We start from the raw sequence: 16,963 nt of genomic DNA, 5'->3' as shown, positions 1-16,963 counted from the left end.
TGTGTCTAATTTTGGTTATCACAATTCAAGAGAGATATTGACAAGCTGGAACATGTCCAGATAAAGGCAACTAAAATAATCAGAGGTCTGGAATACAAATTGTATGAGAAACAGCTTAAGGAACCGGGTATTTACTTGGAGAAAGACTTATCGGGGATATTTAAGGAGCTGGCAAAACCACCTCTGAGTATTCCTTGCCTCCGAAAACCCTATGAAATGTATGGAATCATCATAAGCCAACAGGCAACTTGAAGGCACATATGTACAAGTGATAGGTATATTAAAATATTTGAGGCGATATCACATAGAAAATGGAGTGAGCTTGTTTTGTTGTTGGAGAGACTAGGACATGAACCAATGTAATTACATTACAAGAGAAGAGATTTCACCTAAATGTTAGAAAGGATATCTGGTTAGTACCTGTGTTATAAATAGTTACCAAAACTGTGAAACCTTACATATAACAGCCACTTTGAGTCTCCTTTGTGGAGAAAAAAAATGAGATATTATTATTATTATTATTAATAATAATAATAATAATAATAATAATAATAATGACAATATGATCACCTGTTACTGTCTGCGGATTGAATGACTGTTAACATTTTTATAGGACCCAATTTAAAAAGACAACTACCATACCTATGTAGCATTTGCCATGCTATACTCCAAGATTAGAGCTCTATTTTGGTTCTCAAATAAACAGCTGTTCATAATTTACATAGGTAACAAGTGATCCATGAACTAGATGCATAGGTGTGGCTGATCTCTGCAAACAGATCTAGTGAACTGTGGTCTGTTTTAAAGCTCCTGGGGACCTACATAGATGAATACGTTGCATGGATTTAATATATATCTATTTTCCCTCTGAAAACAAAAGACAAAACTACATTATAGAGCACATGCAGGAGTTAGTCATTCTTCATCAAGCCTCATCTCTGGTGCCACAGTCTTATTGAAAAACCATTCCCTTAAAGCTGTTATTTTCCCAGGAGAGAAGATGCTATTGATGCCAAGTTACAGTGAAGGCTGGGTTGAACAAAAACTTCAGAGAAAGGATAATTTTCAATGGTACAGGTGAACAAAGGAAAAAGCTAAACGTTCCTTCCCATGTAACACAACCCTTTTCCAACTATTTCCTGGTCTTTCTTTGGAGAGGAAAAACGAAAACATTAAAAGTATTTACATATTTTCCAGTCTAGCTCTGCTTGGAACATAAGCTAAACCACTTTGGAATTATATCCTAAGAAAGTGGGACAGTAAGAACCAATTATTTGTTATTTATTTCATTTGTGTTCTATCTTTTCCCCAGAGTGAGACCCAAGATGGCTCACAAAAGAAATCAATTGAAACCCAACCATAAAAATGTAAAAATACATTTCAAAATTATACATTTGCTAAATATTAAAATAAATAAATAAAGCATACAGCCCAACAAGAAGCCTCCCTCTGAGGCATTACATACTAAAAACCTGCTCAAACAAAGAACGATTTGCCTGCCAACAAAAGGATGAACTTGGACATGGGAGAGATAGGTTCAAGCCATACTCTTGCTTGAATGTCCTTAGATAAATAACTTCGAGTTTTCTATTTGGAAAAACAGTAAATGGTTATAAAGACTTTGCAGGACAGTTATACAGGTATACGATTGTGTTATTTTCATTTTCTCCTGTTCTAACAATTGCTTCTCTATGAGGAACTACACATTGCTTCAATAAACACGTATATGAATGTGTGTGACATTTCAGAGAAGCAGGAACAAAAAATGGGCCACCTAATTTTTCCGCTAAAAATTCAGGAAAAATTAGTTGATTCAGACTTATTTTTCATAATTAGTATTCTGTTCATTTGCTTGTTTTGGAAGCACAAGCAGCAATCTCTTAGTGGTGGGAGCAATGGGACTGAGCAGGGAGCACAGCCACAAATGCTGCATCACATTTCTCAGCCAGTCAAAGGACTTGTTCAGTCCATTCTCCTCCCCTCTTGTGACACACAATGTTTTGGACTTTAAATCCCAGAAATCCCTGTTGTAGTTTTTGGGGAAAAATGTTATTGGTAAAAAAAAACTCTTTTAAAAATTTTCTAAAATCAGTGGATTAGTAAAATATTCTGAAACTTGGGTGGCTTCTGATTAATGTGTCCTACAAGTGTAGCACATTTCCTCCTGATAGCCTTAAAAATGACAGAGGAACAAGCCCCCTGAATGTTCCTGATCACAGCCAGCTGCATCACGTTTGTCAGTCAATCAGAAGGCTGGTTCCGTCCATTATTTTCCTCTTTCAGTGTGTAATGTTTTGGACTTCAAATCCTAGAAATCCTTTTTGTAATTTTTAATGATATTGGTAAATGTTTTTTAAAAATTCCAAAAAATCAGTGGACAAGGGAAATGTTGTGAAACTTGTCAAACTTACAGCCATAAACATATCTTACTACTGTGCCAAGTTTCATTCTGATAGCCATAAAAATGATGGAGAAACGTGACTCTAAATTTTCTTGGTGCCAGTGAACCAAATCCTACAACAATGAAAATGAAATTCAGGGTTTCGAATTACGAATCCAAATGACCCACCTGATAATCTCCCAAAATCTTCCCAAAAACAGAACTTGGAGGAGCCTCCAAAATCGAAAACAAAAACAGAATGGATTTCTGCTGTTTTGCACACCCCTATTTTCTAGTTTATTCTTTCATGTATAAAACAGCTTGACTTGGCATTTCAGTCAAAATAAAAGATAGCATTACTGAATGTGGGGCTGCTAACTGCCTGATGTAAGTGAACCCTAGTTCTCCTAAGAAGTTGGTTCTCTATTGTCAAAAGTGTTCTAAATGATGACGCACCAAGACATATTAAGACTGCAGTTGCTGTTGAGCCCTTTCAGAATAATCAAAACCACTTTCAATCTATCCTATGTGTACTTAGTTTGGAGTAAATTACACAGGACCCTGTTGTGCTTGTAAAAGTCTTCACGTTTAAATTTGTTTTAATGATAACGGATGGGGAACTAATTTGCTCTCCTCCTGGAAATTAATAACCTGCCTGCCAATGTTCAGCCTATTCACTTTACAGGTAATTCCTGGGTTCCTGTCTACACAAGAACTAAAGGTTAGGAGCACTGCCCTTTTCCATCTGGCTTTGAAAACTTAAAATTAATATATAACTAGTGCACCAACTGTTCTCAAAAATGGCAATATTTGAAATACTGTACTCTGGAGAGGATTGATTACAACTGTGCCAATTAAACTAAGGTCGGTTGATATTTGATAACTACAGCTTATGAATCTTTTCTGATTATTGCATATCCTTCTCTATTCACAGACACACGTACTTTGGTTTTCTGCTTGCCATTCATCTGCGGTAGGTATAATGAAATCCAGCAAAATCAAAAATCCACAAATTAGTAATACCTTTATTGGGTCAACGAAAATGCACAGAATACATCATTGTAAGCTTTCAAAATTTTACTGTCTTCTTCATTAGGCAAAGATGTTAAAAATCATGTGGGAGAAGAAAAATGACAATGTTAGACATTATTTATATTATAAGTTAAGATAGTTTAGACTTGAGGGATAGGGAAAAACTCTTGAAAGTTAATGTTTGTCTTTCTCTGCTGCAGAAATGACTGGATCGTGTCTTTCTATTTGCCTGTTCTTAATCTAATCTGGTTGTTGTGAGAATAATGTGTGACACCTAGAGTTGCAAGAAAAGTAATATACAGATGTAATACATAGATTTTTTTTTCCCGTGTCAGGAGTGACTTGAGAAACTGCAAGTTGCTTCTGGTGTGAGGGAATTGGCTGTCTGCAAGGATGTTGCCCAGGGGACGCCCAGATGTTTTGCCATTCTGTGGGCGGCTTTTCTCATGTCACCTCATGAGAAGCTGGAGCTGACAGACAGGAGCTCACCCTACTCCTCGGATTTAGACCACCGACCTTTCGGTCAGCAGTCGTGCTGGCACAAGGGTTTAACCCATTGTGACACCGGGGGGATCTGCAATACATAGATAAATACACAGATAAGGCACAGAATTTCTGCCAGAAATATTGGCTTTCTTTTCTGTGCACAGTTAGAACAGTGTTTCTTTGAAAAATTAAGATATTGTTATTGTTCTGTTATATTTATTTATATCCCACTTTTCTCTCTTAAAAGAGACTGAAACTGGCAAATTATGTATACATACATCTATACCAACCCTGTCCAACATAACCATTGCTGTGTGGTTAACACAGCAATGGTGGCGTCTCAATCCCCTCACTCTGTGAAGACTGTGTGTTGATCGGCTGTGCACCAACCTCCACACATTAAAAAAAACTCATGCACGGGTGTCTTCCAAGAACTTGGAAGGCAATCATACTCGGACAACTAAGGATCGCCTAAGTAAGTAAGCCATTGCTGCCCTAGAAATAACTTCAATATTATGTAAGCGAGGAGGATCTGAGGAGCCTTGTAACCAAGATGAACAAAGAAAGTGCAAAACTGTGTTGCAGTTAAACAAAAAAACTAAGATTATGGCAACCAGACTGATTGATAACTTGTAAATAGAGAGACAAAATGTGGAGTCAGTGACAGACTTTGTATTTCTAGGCGCAAAGATTACTGCAGGCCAGGAAATCAGAAGACATTTACTTCTTGGGTGGAGAGCAATGACCAATCTTGATAAAACGGTGAAAAGTAGAGACATCACACTGGCAACGAAAGTCTGCATAGTTAAAACAATGGTATTCCTGTAGTAACCTATGTATGCGAGAGCTGGACCATAACAAAGGCTGAGCGAAGGAAGATAGACACTTTTGAATTATAGTAAAGGTAAAGGTTTTCCCCTGACGTTAAGTCCAGTCGTGACCGACTCTGGGGGTTGGTGCTCATCTCCATTTCTAAGCTGACGAGCCAGCGTTGTCCATAGACATCTCCAAGGTCATGTGGCCGGCATGACTGCATGGAGCGCAGTATAGTGGAGGAAAATTCTGAGAATGCCTTTGACCGCAAGAAGATCCAACCAGTCCATCCTCCAGAAAATAATGCCCGACTGCTCACTTGAGAGAAGGATCTTAGAGGCAAAGATTAAGTACTTTGGCCACATCATGAGAAGACAGGAAAGCTTGAAGAAGATAATGATGCTGGGGAAAATGGAAGGAAAAAGGAAGAGGGGCTGACCAAGGGCAAGATGGATGGATGTTATCCTTGAAGTGACTGACTTGACCATGAAGGAGCTGGAGGTGGCAACGGCAGACAGGGAGCTCTGATGTTGGCTGGTCCATGAGATCACAAAGAGTCAGAAGCGATTGAACAAATAAACAACAAATTATGTACTGTTTGGGGTAGATATGGGAAACTGGTCTGTACAAGGATAATTTATTCCCTGCAGACACACAGCAGATGGAATAGAAAGTGGTATTTTATTGTTACTACTGGAATCTACAATGTCATTTGAGAAAGGATAAATAAAACTACTCTCCACATTTCACCTTTGTTATCTATTTGTGTGGATTTTTCTTCCAGCTGCCTCTATTTGTTGCTGTTCTATTATAAAAGGGCTTTACTGCATTTCTACTATATAAATAGTCCTAACCACAGAATGCAAAAATTCCACATTAGGCTGAAAAATAACCTTTGGGAAAAGGGGGGAAATGTGATTAATGCCAAAACAGAGACGTTTTATAAATGCTGAACTTTTGGCATGGCAGTTAAAATTAAGACAATTAGCAAATAGCAAGGAGTCTGGAGGGACATCTTTTCCTGGTTCATTCAAAGTTTACAAAATAATCAGCTTTCAAAAACAGAGAATTCAAAAGAATTCTGTAGCTTTATCTTCATCAACCAGCAGATTGCAACACTTATCTCAAAGGTGGGAATGAAAATATCATTAGACAATTAGATTTCTGTTAAAGGCATAGGTACGTGACTCAGAGAAAGCTGACATTCCCATTTAGAAATGTAGCAAACCAAAAGACATAATAATAATGATAAAAAACTTTATTTATAGGCTGCCCCATCTCCCTAGGAGGACTCAGGACAGCTTCCAGGCAAAAAAGCAAACATTCAATGCCTTGGTGAGAAACAACACATAATCAAAACAGTGCAAAATAAACATCATTATAAACTCATATATTACTAAAGAAGAAATAAAATTAATAATTACCTAAGCACAATTATCTAGCTGACATGAGAACAAGGATTTCCCTTTTATTTTGTAGACTGTTTAATTCCTACAGCCTTTGCTTTCAACCACTGTTCGTGTAAACCTACAATATCTTCTCAGACGTAAATTCTAATTCAATTGAGCTTACTCCAAAATTTTCACATGAAATGCTATTGATTTCTCTTTCTTTTTGCTCATATGTTCTCTTGGTTTATCTAGAACAAAAGACGTTAACCATCTTGATGAAGCTCCTTACCATAATTCCAAGGACAGTGGGACAGTTAGTAGTATGCCATTATTCATATGCTAGATTATTTTCCATTTTATAGTATAATTTTAAAACAGTTGCAAAAGTACTCCAAAGGTAGGTGGGGAGTGGGGTTGCTGGACTGAAAAGTGGAGCAGGTTCCTGTATCTTTAATGACTGCGTAAAAAAGGAAGTTTCGGGAACACATTGCTTGTAATGCAACCAAGTAACCCGATAATAGCAGAAGGCTGAAGATAATTCCTGAAGCTAAATCAACTATTGATGGACTAAGGAATAAGAAAAGAAAAACCAACTGAAGTTATGGGAGACCACCAGAATTATACAATAAGATCCCCATATTCATGCTTTCATGTATCCATGCACTAGGGAAAATGGTATTTTAGCAATTTTCTGGGTCCTCCCAAGTAATGATATGCTTCCCAAAAAGCTGTGTTGAAGGACCTAGCAAATTCCCAGAGAGATACTACTCTTGGTAGGAATCTCCTTCCAATGCAACTGCAGTATGCTAGGACAAGCAGCCATGTCATTTAACAATGTTAAGTCATAACCACGGTTTCAGGTAACTGCGTTCCAGATGGGAACTTGTCTCCTGTGGATACAGGGGGTCTTAATGTATTAGATTTTCTGAAACAGAAAAAATGATCTTGTGTAACAAGCTGACATAAAAGGGAATAATCAAGACGATCCGTTCTCCAACTACTGAAATGGCAGCTGACATCTTGATCAAACTTTTGTCAAGAAATTACTTTGAGAACCTCAAAAAGTGACTTCAGCGAGGAATGCTTGTTTAGCAATTTTTTGCATGTCTCACTTATTGCTAATACGCATTTTGCAGGTTTTCTCTTTTTTGTTTTTTCTAGAGCTACTTTTCCTGTATCATTCTATATTACCGCTGTTTCATCTTCTTCCCCTACCTCCTATATTTCACTATGTGTAAGTATAATTATGTAAAAACTAAATTTGTATGTTTTACCAGAAAAATCAAGCATGTTAATTTGCTTGAAACTATGTGAGTGTTTAGGACTTGTTGATATTCAGCTTCTGCCTTGCCGGTTTGACTACTCTGTGAGATCCAGGACCATCTTCCATGCTTCCCAACACTTTTTAAGCTAACATTCACTCATACAGAAGGTAGATATTTGGTTGAGCCTGCTGTAAACATTTTTGCTGCAAAAAACCCCTATAACATACTATAGAGTTGTTTTGAAATCTGGACTGCGGTTGAGATTTTCGACCTTCATAATAACTAAGCCATCTTGAGCAGATTAAGAATAAATACTTTGGATGCTATCAGACCTATCATCAATACCTGCAAACAGACAGAAGATGGCTTAAAGTTGATAGAAGTCCATACTACCACCTTGCATTTTCTTTAATTGAACTAATTAGCTACACATTGTTTAATTTGTTTAGTCAAACTCCAATTCTCTTTGAAAAAATTGTATTGAAAATACAATATATGACTTGCTTTATTGTCTAAAACACAAAGCTAACTCTACTTGGAGCAGCTTTTACAATTGATAGTTGTGGATTGAGTTTGCATTTGATGTTTACTAAAGTTAAGTCTATTCTGCGTAATACAGTTAAGTGGAGTGTGCATTGATAAGTTTTTGAGAACAAGTTTTTGATTAATGAGTTTTTGCTCCTGTGCATATTCCGGGAACAGTATTTAAAATCTGTTGTTAGAGGGCTTGGCTTACAAAACTTTTGACCATTTTGATTGTCCTTCTTTGAACATGTTCTGGCTTGCTATTCAAGAGTCTAAAAATCCTACTAATTGAGTTCACAAAGATCAATGCGCTACTGAAAGGCGTATTATCACAAAGTCACCAAGGGAACTGTTGTGCCTGTTGTGTGTTGAAGATAGGTGGATTCTATAGCAATGTCTGTTAAGTAAATAAAACTGCTTCAGAACTCTTTTTTATCTAGCGTAGATGCAGTCAACAATGCAGTCTACCTATAAAACTCTTTTTTCATCTATAGCAGGTGTAGAAAACATTTGCTCTGCTATGTGTGCTGCTGTTACCTTGTCAGACTTTTGACTTTAATCACAGCAAAAATGCCATTTTGCAAAGCTAGAGGTGCTCCATTGTCTCCAGCCATAACCCAGGGCTGCTCTACATTTTTGAAGGATGCAATGGATGGTGGAAAAGGGAGCATATTTATAGTTACATATGCCAGTGTGAGCATCAAGACGTTCCAGCAGTGCAGAACATATCTGGTTCTATTTGGAGAAGTTCAAAGGAGGCGAAACCCAAGCTGCTTTTGGGTCTCGAATATAGATATAAATGAATGAATGAATAAATAAATAAATAAAATCTGTTTATGTCACTGACAGAATGCCAGCCTCAAGGACCTGTAGTCCAACAAAGTAAATTCTCTGAGCTCTGTAGTAGGCTTCCACTCTTCTGTACTAGTGGATTATTTACACATATACAAGTAGAACAAGTGGAGAAAGCACTCAACACCTAAGGATATCTAAAAGTAGCTGACATCCCAAGATACTTTTCAGAGTCCAAAACCTCCGCAGTTATCACATTGTAACTGATTTAAACTGATATGATTCGATCTTATGGAATCCTGGGATTTGTTGGTCAGGAGCAGGTTGTGATTCAGTTGTTGTTACTATTTCCCTGACAAAGAACATCTTAAGGCTACTAATGGCAACTGTCCAGCACTCCTACCGGCTCCAGTAATTCCCTTTGCCATATCCATATGTTCACTGCACAGCGTCAATCATGGTGAGGGGGCTTGCATGTTTTGGTGAATCTGTGAGCGAAGTCTCGGGAGTCATGTACTCCCAGAAGGTTTTCCCTTGGTGGCAAGCTCACAGGGGAGGAAGCATACCAAGCATGATATGAAGATGGTGGAGCAGGCGAATGACAAATGTTTCCCTTTCTGCTCAGTTTCAGAGTTCATTCCAGTTCCATGTTTTCACTTGGGAAATACAGTAGAGCTGACATTTTAGTTCTACCCTACCCAACAATACAATAGACATAATAATATTTTTCTTACAGCCAACAGAATTGCCTCTGTCTAATTTTCCTTCACTATCGTATCATGTATTTAGATGGGACAAATAAAATGTACTCACTGCAAAAGTGTGGCTTCAAGCTGTTAATCTTGCACCAGAAGAACCGCCGGTTACTCTAGTTCTTCCAGGAAATTCTAGAGTGGTCTCCAATGTTTTTGATTTGTGGACAGCTGGATTGGGCTGGATGCAGAGTGTCTACAAGTCAAAAAGACCTACCACTGTTTAACCGGAGTCAGCTCCCTGCCGGTGCTTTGATGGCAACATAGCTTCTGCAGAACCCCTGTTGCCATTCCTCATTGCATATTGCTGTCAGCACAGACCTCAACTGTGTGATGCACCTGCTGGCTATTAATATAGGTTTGGGAAGTCAAATCAGGAAACAATACATTCATAATTACATCATGATCTCAACCATGCTTTGTACGGAATACATTGTACATAAATAACACAAGATGCAAAGAGGTTGAAATGCAAAGATTGCAGTTGCATCTCCATTTTCCTACATGGTCACCAATTAATCAGAAATTTTGATATGAGTCTGTTTAAAATGCATTTGTGTCTACATATTAAGAAGAAGAAAAGAGGCTGAAAAGCTATTTTTAAAGACCATCTCTGCATTGCCTTATTAATTAATTAATTACCCTATTTATACCCTGCCTTTCTCCACCCCGAAGGGGACTCAAGGCAGCTTACATGTAGCAATTATTCAATGCCTTAATATGTACAAAATTAAGCTTAAAATAGATTGAATAAAAATTAATACATATTAATATTTAAAAACATTACATTCAATGTTAAAATCACGCCATCCAAAAATGGTAGTCTGAGGCCATTGCACATGTGCCGAATTCATTATTTCACTAAACTATTCTCTGAAAGCCTGATCCCAGAGCCAGATTTTTACTTTCCTTCTGAAGACCAGGAAAAAGGGGGCTGATCTAATGTTGCTAGAGAGGGAGTTCCACAGCCGAGGGTCCACCACTGAGAAGGCCCTGTCCCTCGTCCCTGCCAGTCACTTGTAAAGTAGGCAGGACCGAGAGCAGGGCCTCCCCAGAGGTTCTTAATCTCTGAGGTAGTTCATAAAGGGAGATACGTTCGGACAGGTAAGCTGGGCCGGAACCGTTTAGGGCTTTATAGGCTTAAGCCAGCACTTTGATTTGTGCTCAGAAGCAAACTGGCAGCCAGTGGAGCTGACACAACAGGGGAGTTTTGTGCTCCCTGTACGTCACTCCAGTGAGCATCCTGGCTGCTGCTCGTTGGACCAATTGAAGCTTCCAAACAGTCTTCATCAGCAGCCCCACGTAGAGCACATTGCAATAGTCTATACAGGATACAACACAAGCGTGGACCACTGTGGCCAAGTCAGACTTCCCAAGATACGGGCGCAGCTGGCGCACAAGTTTTAGTTGTGCAAAAGCGCCCCTGGCCGAAACCTGGGGTTCCAGGCTCAGTGATGAGTCTGGAGGGCTCCCCAACTGTAAAGTACAGGTGTACCTGTACACTTTCTGTCATACATACCTTTCCTTATGGAATCTAAAAGCAAATGCTTACATTGACATGTGCAGCTGTATGCAGAATATTAATTATGCCACAAAGTCCATAAGTGCTCAAGTGCATCGGCATAGTCCATTAACACCCTTCCCGCCCTCCCACCAGCCCCAACCCTTAACTAAAGCCCTCAATTGATGGTACAGTCCTAATCTCAATAGATGTTGATTGCAGCAGCAACAATAATAATGATTTAAAGTGCTTCAGTGCTCAGTTCTTAATCAAGTGATTAGTTCACAGGGCAAAGTTTTAGTCAGCAGGGGATTTGATGATGTATGAGGTAGGGCGGTTCAGTTAAGTTCATTAAATGCAACTGTCCAGTTTCTTCAAATAAAGTGCTCAATGAAAGCAGTCTGTTCCCTGAGAGTCAAAAGAGTGCTTTCCAAGCAGAAACACTGTCCCATAAATGCCTTGTAGGGTGTTCCGTTGATAGTACTTAATAGACAGCAATTCTGTTGTCTAAAGTGCTGTTATATAAAGTGCTTGTAGCCCAACTCACCAACGCTGCTGCAACAGTGACGATATAATAGCAGCAGGCTAGGTCCAATAGTGGTAACAATAAGGATAGTAATGTCCACCCGTCCAGCCAGCGGGCGAAGGAGGCGTCTCTCTCACAGCCGCTAATCCCACTCGGCCACCCCGGGTAGTCTTCCACGGCCTAACCCCCGCAGCAGCAGCTGGCAGTGGCAATTGACACAGTGGGGTGGTGTCCTCCCCAGCACTTGCCGTAAAGCACACCTTCGCCACCTTGCAGCACACCCACGCTGCCAACACTGCCAGCAACCGCGCTGCCCTGAGGGGCCTCAGCACTGCCAGAGCATTTTCCACCAGCCTCACGAACCTCCAATCGGCAGCCGCTTGGCTCTCGGCACAGCAGGGCAACAGGAACAGAACCACAGTTGACTCAGAGCGATGGTTTCCAGCCAGTCACCACATGAGGTATCAACAAATGGAATTCTAATTGGCAGCCAGGTATATTGAATAGAATAGCGTAGTTCTTAGTTTGCTAATCCAGTCTGGTCTTAAGTATTTCATTAGAGTTCCTTAATAGCAGGCAAAGCTCTTCCTCCTCTACTCCTCTCATTCCACGCTAGGCTCCCTTTCTCATTTTCTCTTACTTCTCTCACTCTCGTTAGGAAAACCAGCTAAGAACCGACTCCTGCAGGCAACCTTCGTCACCTTGGGTTCCAGTCCTAGCTTTTTCTTCAGAGAGGTGATGATGAGATGTAGTAAGGCAGTAAAAAGGCAGCAGAAAGGTAATAAAAGGCAGTAAAAGTTGTTTTTACAAGGGAGCCACACAGAGCCTGCAAACAGACCGACCTACCTCGGCGCCATGTTTCAACCTTCTGCACTTTGACTATAAGCCATTACTACCTCTGACCCCAATGAAATCCCCTTTTACCCCAAGGATGAATTAGCTCTCCGCTTTAGCACGTGTCACTTTACAACCTTTAAGGTGAGAAGGGAGGGAGTCCCAGAACACACTATATATAGAACTTGGGTAACTCCCAAAGTGGGGGAGAGGAGAGAACTAACTTTATCTTTAAAGGGGAGAGAGCAGATAGCAATAAAAGTTAGATCACTGCTTAGGCTAATAGCTAGTGTTACCGCAATGACAGACCATGTAAGGGGGGGGGGTCAACCAATGGCTGGGGGGCCCCCATCGAAGTAATCCAGGGGAGGGGGAGATACGGGAAAGGGATTCATAAACCAATTCAGCCTAGGGAAAGAAGGAGAGTGCTTGTAGATTTAAAATGGCCTCCTGATATAGTAAATTTGGGTGCCCAAGTTGGCGGTCCCTCCAGTTTGAGGGTGGTGATGTTGAACGCCAGGTCTGTCAACGGAAAAGCAGCGATCATCCAGGATCTTATCCTGGATGAGCAGGCAGACCTGGTGTGCATAACGGAGACCTGGCTGGACGAGGCTGTGGGGGCCAATCTCACCCAGCTTTGTCCACCAGGCTATACCGTGCAGCACCAACCAAGATCTGGAGGAAGGGGAGGAGGGGTTGCAGTGGTCTATAAGGAGTCCATCCCCCTGACCAGGTGCCCCAACCTTGTTCGAATGTGCTCATCTGAGGGTAGGGGGCCGGGACAGTTTAGGGATTCTGCTAGTGTACCGACCACCCCGCTGCACTACAGTCTCCCTGCCTGAGCTAGCTGGGGTGGTCTCGGGCCTGGCGTTGGAGTCCCAATGGCTCATTGTGCTGGGGGACTTCATGCCGAGACCACTCCCTCTGGTGCAGCTCAGGACTTCATGGCCGCCATGGCAAACATGGGGCTGTCCCAACTAGTATCTGGTCCTACCCACAGAGCAGGGCACACACTTGACTTGGTTTTCTGTCAGGGATGGGAGGAAGGTGGCGGTGTGGAGGAGCTCACCATCGCTCCGTTGCCATGGACCGACCATCACCTGGTCAGGTTTAGACTTACTGCGCCCCCCCAACCTCCGCAGGGGTGGAGGACCTACAAAAATGGTCCGCCCTAGGAGGCTTATGGATCCGGATGGATTCCTGACGGCTCTTGGGGGGGTTTCCCGCCACCTTGGCTGGTGATTCTGTCGATGCTCTGGTCGCCCTCTGGAACAAGGAGGCGACTAGGGCAATAGACACGATTGCTCCGGAACGTCCCCTCTCGAGTACCCAAGCTAAACCATCTCCTTGATTCACCGAGGAGCTGGCAGCGATGAAACGAAAGAAGAGGGAACTAGAGGGCGTGTGGCGCTCTGAGCTGAGCAAGTCAAACCAAACACGGCTATGTTCCTATCTTAGGACATATGCCGCAGCAATAGACGCTGCAAAGAATGTCTTCTATGCAGCTAATATTGCATCCGCAAAGAACCGTCTGGCGGAGCTGTTCCGAGTTGTCAGAGGTTTGTTATATCCCGTCTCCTAAGATGGGATCCCTGACAACTCGGCAGCCCGCTGTGAAGCATTTGCTCGGTTCTTTGCGGACAAAGTTGCATTGATCCGCTCTGGCTTTGACACCATATTAACGGCAGCTTCCAAGGATGTAACACGAGCACCTGCTTGTCCCATTTTGATGGATTCTTTTCAATTGGTTGAGCTCGAGGATGTGGACAAGGTGCTTGGAGAGGTGAGGGCTACCACATGCATCCTAGACCTCTGCCCATCCTGGCTGGTGAGAGAAGCCAGAGGGGGATTGGCCGAGTGGGTGAAGGTGGTGGTGAATGCCTCCCTTCGGGAAGGCATTTTTCCAGCGAGCCTCAAATTGGCTGTGATCAAACCGCTGTTGAAGAAGCCATCACTGGACCCCACTCAAATGGAGAACTTTTGGCCTATTTCCAATCTCCCCTTTTTAGGCAAGGTCGTGGAACGTGTGGTGGCCGCACAACTCCAGGCATTCTTGGTTGACACTGATTTTCTAGATCCGGCGCAGTCTGGTTTCAGGCCGGGGCATGGTACCGAGACAGCCTTAGTCGATGATCTACGCCCGGAACTGGACAGGGGGAGTGTGTCCCTGCTGGTTCTGCTGGACCTCTCAGCGGCCTTCGATACCATCGATCACGGTATCCTTCTGGGACACCTTGCCGGGATGGGTCTCGGAGGTACTGTTTTGCAGTGGCTCCGGTCCTTCCTGGAGGGTCGTTCCCAGATGGTGTCATTGGGGGACACCTGCTCGACCCCACAACCATTGATTTGTGGGGTCCCACAGGGGTCAGTACTGTCCCCCATGTTGTTCAACATATACATGAAGCCGCTGGGAGAGATCATCTGGAGTTTCGGGGTGAGGTGTCATCTGTATGCAGATGATGTCCAGTTCTGTCTCTCCTTTCCACCTGTCACTAAGGAGGCTGTTCACGTCCTGAACCGGTGTCTGGCCGCTGTGTCGGACTGGATGAGGGCCAACAAATTGAAATTGAATCCAGACAAGACAGAGGTCCTCCTGGTCATTCACAAGGCTGAACAGGGAATAGGGTTACAGCCTGTGTTGGACGGGGTTGCACTCCCCCTGAAGACACAGGTTCACAGTCTGGGTGTTCTTCTGGACTCATCGCTGAGCCTGGAGCCCCAGTTCTCGGCAGTGGCCAGGGGAGCATTCATGCAACTGAGACTTGTGCGCCAGCTGCGCCCGTTCCTTGGGAGGTCTGACTTGGCCACGGTGGTCCACGCTCTGGTTACATCCCGTTTGGATTACTGCAACGCTCTCTACGTGGGGTTGCCTTTGAAGACGGCCTGGAAGCTGCAACTAGTACAACGGGCGGCAGCCAGATTAATAACTGGGGCGGCATACAGGGAGCGTACCACCCCCCTGCTAAGCCAGCTCCACTGGCTGCCGATATGCTACCGAGCCCAATTCAAAGTGCTGGTCTTGACCTATAAAGCCCTAAACGGTTCTGGCCCAATTTACTTATCCAAACGTATCTCCTCATATGAGCCAGCTAGAACTCTTAGATCATCTGGAGAGGCCCTGCTCTCGGTCCCACCTGCCTCGCAGGCACGGCTGGTGGGAACGAGGGACAGGGCCTTCTCAGTGGTGGCTCCCCGGCTGTGGAACATCCTCCCTGCAAATATCCGAAAAGCCCCAACTCTTCTGGGTTTCAGAAAGGCTGTGAAAACATGGCTGTGTGCCCAAGCTTTTAACGAGTAATATGATAACGTCGACATGGTCCGATTGAAGGCTGAAGCATGAGGTTTTTAGACAAATGGATCTAATTTACATATGTTTTAATTTTTATAATGTATTTTAATGATGTATTTTTATAGTTTTAATTGATTATATGTACTGTTTTTGTTTTATTATTATGTTCTTGGCATTAAATGTTGCCAACTGTTGTAAGCCGCCCTGAGTTCCCCTGGGTGAGAAGGGCGGGGTATAAATGCTGGAAATAAATAAATAAAATAATAAATAAAACAGTAATTTCTGTCTACTTTTCTCCACATCTCTGCCCATATGCCACTTCTAAGCATTTTAACTAAGTAATGATTATTTAACTAGCTAATACTTCCTGTAACAGAGGAGACAAGCCATAGCTTCTGGGAAGGCCTTAATGTATTTATTCTTTCACTTCTCTTTATCACAGTTTTCTGTTTGCATACAGAAACGGTAGCCGTATCAGTGCCATGTATGCGAAAGGCACTTGCCGTTCTGGTGCTGATTAGCTGGAGCTTTTGTGTTTTGATCTTTGGTTTTGTCTTCAATGCTTTGGCAAGTGAGAAGAATTTAACAGAAAAGCTTTGTTGGGTTTAATCAAAGGCCTATTTAATCCATATTTCTGTCCCAGCTATGTGACCAACCAAGCGCCCATGAGAAGCCCACAGAAAGACACAGCCACAGTAGTTTCATATCCTCCTACGTATGCTTCCCAGGAACTTCTTGACAGAAAAACGTTGCACAAACAGAGGTAAAGCTTGAAAAATATATCATTGCATCAGTGCAATAATCTGAGAGATTAAGTTCAAGAAACAACTTAGAATCATAGAATAATAGAGCTGGAAGAGACCACATGGGCCATCTGCTTCCCCTTCTCCTTGGTGCCAAAGCAGAGGAATTTTAGTTACTCTCATCTCGATGGAGCATGAAATGAGTGGGGGAAATAGTGAAGACTCAGTTTTGTCCCAGGTGTGACAATAGAGCATTCACTATTATCCGCAGTTTCACGTATCTGTGGCAAGTCCTGGAACACATCCCCTGTAGATATTGGATGCTAAGTTCACACTTGGAAAAGTTATATTTTCAACAACTACTCCTTAAATCCCACAGCCACTGACAAAACTACCTGCAAATTTGTGGGAGTTATTATTATCCAAAAATCATCTTTTCCAGGCTGTTACTTTATAGGACTTGAATTGTGTGTTACAATGTGTCCTAAGTACAACCTGCTTCCAATGCTTCTGGAGAACCCATTTCCCTTGACATCCCAATTATTCTCTTGAGAATGACACATCTCAGCAATTTTTCTCTGTTGCCAGTCTGGTTTCTTCTCTTAGTATCACTTTTGCTGCTCCCTTGGGTTTG

The sequence above is a fragment of the Anolis carolinensis genome, chromosome 3 (assembly GCF_035594765.1).
Source record: "Anolis carolinensis isolate JA03-04 chromosome 3, rAnoCar3.1.pri, whole genome shotgun sequence".
NCBI lineage: Eukaryota > Metazoa > Chordata > Lepidosauria > Squamata > Dactyloidae > Anolis > Anolis carolinensis.
This window is presented reverse-complemented; position numbering follows the sequence as displayed.